The 5,560-nt window shown below is 39.4% G+C and overlaps 1 pseudogene; it reads left to right on the plus strand.

The window, feature by feature from the left end:
* The first annotated feature begins 3,787 nt into the window (after nucleotides 1-3,787).
* Nucleotides 3,788-4,737, plus strand: LOC149253094 (E3 ubiquitin-protein ligase SINAT2 pseudogene; annotated as a pseudogene).
* The last annotated feature ends 823 nt before the right edge of the window (nucleotides 4,738-5,560 follow it).

Here is a 5,560-nt window from a genome sequence, read left to right on the forward strand (position 1 = left end):
ATTGAACAATTGAGTAAAATGGTCATGAAAGTGTTAAAGACACCCACTCCAGATTTTCTGAGAGAAGCTGAAAGGTACTTAGAAAAACAAAAGCGTTATCTTAATCTAAGTCTGCAGGCAGTTTCTAGAAAGAGAGAAACATTTGAAGCTGAAGGGCCTGCTCAGAATTCTTCTGTTCCACACGGTCATGCTGGCCAAGGTGGTGATGAAAACATTGATGAAGAGGAAGAAAACATGTAGCAGCGTGAAGGATGTTTTCCTGTGACACATTCTGAAGGAATCAGCATCAAAATTTCATTTCGAAGAGCAGAGTAAGCCGTTCACCTTTTTGTTGGATAGATCTACTTACTCTATCTCTACCAATAAGTATCATGATAGGAGTCAGATTTGGAAGTATTATGTTTGGATTTCAAAATTGAAGTGGCATGTTCACAAAATCAGCCTATCAAGAGTCTTAACAAAGAGCCTAGTGGAAAACGCTTTATGTTCAGCAATTTCTCTCAGCAAACTTGAAGAGGTTGATATTGATGTATTTCGAAGTCTAGCACCTGTGAAACAGCCAGGCTTGCCCAATGGAGAATAGAAAATCTGGTTTCTTATATTTCCTACAGGATGTCTGATATTTTCAAGATAAGGATGTGGAATTGGCACATTTCAATAGAAGGAAGTAGGTTATCATATGTACAATGTTTTCCAGAACTTTCAAAGCGGTTGAAGGAGCAACCTCCAATAGCATCATTTATAGTTCAAATTCAGACCTTGGAAGGAAATCATCAGATTTTTAACACATCCAAAAGTAATTAACAAGGTGGTCAAAAACAGTGAGGATTTTGTTTGGCAGGTGGAATTGCCATTCCATGGAAAAATGATCATTGATGTGGAGCTTCCAATTATTGTCAAACATTGCTTTTTCTTTCATTCCCTCATCTTCTGCTGTGCTAATTGCAAAGGAAAGTAAAGTAAAAAGCGAAACACCAACAGATTGATTTCATAGATATAAGTGAAGACCAGAAATTTGAGCGAAAGGCCAATGTGGATAATTTAGTATTTCGTTCAGATGTCAAGACAAGACAAATCTGGTGCTCCTTTTTCAGGAAATAAAAATGAAGAATGGCAACAGTAGCTATTCAATTTTGTGAGGAGTTTAGAGGTAGACTGTGTTTTTTAAAAAGTCACACAGCAGTTTCGTAGCGCGCTACGAAACTGCTGAAGGTAGTGTTTTTAAACGCAGAGCAGTTATTGTGATACTGTGAGCGAGATTTGTGGGAGAGAGACACCTGTCTATCAATATCACCTACAGCACATCAGAAACATGGCAGCATTCCATACCTGGGGTTATTAAAAGATTTGGGAACATGCTGCTACACTTTCGGAGAATGTTGGGAGACAGAGACCGTTAAAATAGAGCACATCTTTTGGTCAATTAATGAGCCATCAACGCTAACAGGTATCCAAAGTCAGCGTTCCTTACATCTTTAGCTCAGCCATCTCAGCCTAACTGAAGGAGGACAACTGTCAAGGATCCAAGAAGAATCAAGCATACGAGGAGAATGAAATTAGTGTTTTAGTTTGATTAGGATTTTGTGTAATTACAGCTCAGCATGTTTGTAATTAATGAATTAGTTAAATAGCATGTAGGAGTAGTTAATAGGGCCTTCGAGCCCATTCTAGAGAGGGAGGAATAGATTCCTATAAAGGGATCAGATTAGGATGTAATAGTGGTTGGAGATTTTATACAAAAACAGAGTTTTATTGGGGCCAATGTAAAAGACTTATTACAGTAATAGTAAAACAGCTGTTGTTTCTTCTCAAGATTCTCAATGGATTATATTGTTCAAATGTGATGGTGGTTTATTCTCTTAATGTTCTTTTACAGCCTTGTTATAGCATAATCACTCAGAATTCATGTTTAATGCTCTGACTTCCTATATGCTTGGCAAGCTGTGGTTTATGTAAAGTATGTTTGAACATCTGATGCAAAGAGCCTTGACTTCCATGAAATGACTGTGCTTTTGTTTACTAAATGTGTGAGACTCCATAGCCCAATGAAGACCAATTTGATATGTGTCCAACCAGCTTTGTTTTCATAAATGTGTGAAGAGTTAGCCATCTCTTGTTGTGATTGATTTTTATTAAAAGTCTGTGAGAGAGCCCTCTCTGACTAAGGAGGCTAATCCTTAGTCTAAAGTCTGGTTGAAAGAGTTACATGAAATCTTGCTTGGCTGCAGCCCTTAGTACTGATTTTGTGATAACATTTTGGTGCGTCTGCCGGGATACTGAAGATTACTCACTCCCGTAATTTTAAGATTGAATTTCTGAAGGTAGCAGGAGTTCAAAGAAGTTTTTTGAGGCTGCAAATCTACCTTGGCGACTCCATTGTTGAAGAATTCAAAGTTCATACATTCATGGTGATTCCACTGGAGTTATGAAAGACCCAGAAGCTGCCATTCTTAGTTCAAGGTATGCATGCATAGATTTCTCAGGAATTCATGGTTTCCCAAATCATTTTCCCAAGGATGCTTATTTTCTAAGGAATGGTCCCAAATTCAACGGAGAAGATTTGAGTTTAACCTTGAATCATATATCAGATTTTTGTGAATTTTTGGAGCTTCTGAGAGTTAAACATGAGGATGTTTGCATTATGTTATTCTATGATTCACTTCAAGGGAAATGCAAACAGTGGGTTGAATGCTTTCCTGCCAAATCCATTAAGTCATTTCAAGACCTTTGGCTCATGTTTTTGGAGGAATGGATAGATAGGTCAGAGTTGGTGGCAGACTCTCCCTCAGTTGAAGGTTTCAAACAATGGAATGATGATCATAGTAAAGAAGAAACAAATGAATCTTTTTCTTTGTCATTATCCTCATATCTAAAATCCTTTGACTGCAAGTCAGAGGATAAGATGAAATTTTTTGATGAATTTGCCAAAGACATTGAGAAAGAAATTGAAGGTTTAGAAGGACAAATTCAGGCATACAGTTTCCATGATCATGATCATTATTCTCAGAAATTTTCTATGGCAGAACGCAAGGAGACTATGCTGGTTCCTTTCTCTTTCACGATGGAGGAACTGAACACTGTGGTTGAAGATCAGTTTGCACAGCTGGAAAGTTACAAGGAAAACCAAGCTGATCATGTATTCTGGGATCCTGTAGCTGATTACATGGAAGAGTTTTACTCTCCAGTATTTCAGTTTTTCAAAGAAGATCAGAGGCAAATTCAGTGGCAGCGGTCATCAGACTATCATATTAGCTCTGAACTCCGATGCGGTCAAAGGACTCAAATGTCAGATAAGATAAATGATTGGCTACATTGGAAATATCATGTTGCTTGAGCTACAAGTGGAGCTTGCAGCTGATAGGGTAGGTAGGTATAGGTAAATGCAAATAAGCTCAAGGTCAACTGAGCATTTTTCAATAAATGTAGTTTTCATTCTCCTACAGTCATGATTGTCAAGCAAATTTCTGTTTGTTATAAATGGATAAGGCACTGGACCTGCAAGTTCTTAGTGCACACACAAGGGCACACTATCCCAAGTGGAGCCACTGTTATCACTGAAAATTCTGTTGCTAAAATTTTTTTTTTTAGCCTAGCTTAAAGACAGGGTGTTTTCGCAGCGCAGGAATTCTTTTTAGCAGTTTCGCAGCGCTACCTGTTTAGGTGATTTCGTAGCGTGCTACGAAATTGGGGATTTGTTTGAGTTTTCAGTAGAGGCCCAAATCCTATCATGCCTATTGTACACGGGCTACAACTGCTGTGGATAAGGTTGATCTTCTTGAAAGGTCTAATGTCAGATCTTTCAGATAAGATTGGAGATATCAAAGTTTACAAGGTTGTTCGTGTATTAGTTCTTCCATGTGATTGTATCTGCCAGAGGCAAAGCAACGGATATGTAAGCAGTTGTTATTCTTGTATGTTATTCCCCATGCCATCCTCAACTAATTCAGAACTCCGAGCCTCTGTCCTGTCATATACATATCCCGAAAGTGGCTCTGAACAAAACGATTCAATGGGTCCAAATGAATGTCACTTTGATTATTCTTACTATGTCCCTTACTGACCTGAGCATTTTGTTTCATCTTCTCATGTAAATACTCCTGCAAGTTGAGAGTGCATCACCGTTGCCCCACTTGCAGACATGAACTGGGGAATATAAGATGTTTGGCTCTTGAAAAGGTTGCAGAATCTCTGGAACTTCCTTGCAGACATCGAAAGCTTGGTTGTCACGACATATTCCCATATTATAGAAAATTCAAGCATGAACAACAATGCATGTTCAGGCCTTACAGTTGCCCTTACGCGGGTTCTGAATGCTCAGTCACTGGGGACATGCCAGCGCTTGTGACTCACTTGAGAAATGGTCACAAGGTGGACATGCACAATGGCTGCACCTTCAATCGTTGATATGTAAAACCTAATCCTCAGGAGGTGGATAATGCAACATGGATGCTGACGGTATTCAACTGTTTTGGTCAACAATTCTGTCTGCACTTTGAAACATTCCAGCTTGGAATGGCTCCTGTGTATATGGCCTTTTTGCGCTTTATGGGTGATGATAATGAAGCAAAAAATTTTGGCGTGGGGGCAAATGGACGAAAGCTGCGTTGGCAAGGAATACCAAGAAGCATTTGTGACAGCCATAAGAAAGTCCGGGACAGTCATGATGGTTTGATTATTCAGAGGAAACTGAGGGTCACAGGTGATGGAAGCATTTGGTGTTCGCATGCTCAAGTCTGATGCAAAAATTATCTATACATACAGGTGAAATGTACATAATGCTACCGGGTTTCAAAATCAATATGAGAATATGATGGATCCTAATGTTGAAATTCAAGGAGATGTGGCGTCTTTGGAGAACGCATGCCTACTGTTTGATAAAATGTATACACCAGAAATGTTCTTATGGAATGTTAATTCAATTATATTTCCATGCGCATGGCTATATCGGCAAGGCGTTTTGACCCCTTGGAGCCGTAACAGGAGACCTGTAATACAAGGTGACAGTTGGTGGTGGGGTCGTGTTGAGGCATATCTGAAATTTGTTAATCTACCTCCTGACACCCTGCGAAAAGGACGTGTCTATCAAACGAAAAGGGAAGCTGCATATTTTGCTGTGGTGTTGCGCCATTTGCCGTGTGTGGTTATTTCTGTTAAAGGAACTGAAACTCCCGAAAATCTTGTGACAGATGTTCTCTGTAGGGAATATGCGTTGTCAAAGACAGATTTGGATGGATTGCTTAATAATGATATCCTAGATGATAATGTAAAGCAACGTGTTGCCACAACTTTCCCGCATTTTGGGCAGCTCGAGATCCATCAGGTGTTTGGTCGCCTTACCAATTTATCCGAAGGGTTCCAGGCCTTGATGATATCTCATTAAAGATAATTCATGGTGGAGTTTGTTACGCCGATGTTGTATGGACCCGGAATGAACATGATGATTCAGAGTATCCATTGGTGCTAGGGCATGAAATTGTTGGAATTGTGAAAGTGAAATTGGTAGACAAGAAACTAGCAATGCGAGTCATGTTTCAGAGATGCATCTTCAAGCACCAGCTAA

The sequence above is a fragment of the Pinus tabuliformis genome, chromosome 7 (assembly GCF_031772625.1).
Source record: "Pinus tabuliformis cultivar Carrire ecotype Pingquan chromosome 7, CPIR1, whole genome shotgun sequence".
Lineage (NCBI taxonomy): Eukaryota > Viridiplantae > Streptophyta > Pinopsida > Pinales > Pinaceae > Pinus > Pinus tabuliformis.